The following is a 467-nucleotide window of genomic DNA, read 5'->3' on the forward strand; positions in this document are numbered from 1 at the left end:
AAACTTACTGACTGTGTAAAAGGAGCTGTGAGGTTAGAATCAGGGGAGAAAGAGAGAATTTAAACTTGCCCATGGCCTGAGTCTCTTCATAATTATTATAAGCATAAACAGACTTGGAAAAAACTAAAGAATTAATAAAAATTGAGTAAAAAAAATAATGATTTAACTAAAGCAAACTTCAGCAGAATTGTTTAAAAACTATTGTTAGAAGCATGTATTATTTTTGGTTTAGGATCATGATAACTGGATGCAACATCAATTTTCTATTTAAACATCAGAACCAGAGTTCTGAATTCAAAATTAGAGTCAAAACATGTCCAAGGTGGTAAATTTAAGAGTATGTATTTGTATTTAATCAGAAACATAAGTGGTAATAAAAAAATAGCAAAACAAGCAATACAATAAGATCCAGATTAATAATGTCAGTTTAAACTTTTTTTTAAATCAGTGATTTTAAAACATTGTAA

The sequence above is a fragment of the Silurus meridionalis genome, chromosome 23 (genome assembly GCF_014805685.1).
Source record: "Silurus meridionalis isolate SWU-2019-XX chromosome 23, ASM1480568v1, whole genome shotgun sequence".
Taxonomy (NCBI): Eukaryota; Metazoa; Chordata; class Actinopteri; order Siluriformes; family Siluridae; genus Silurus; species Silurus meridionalis.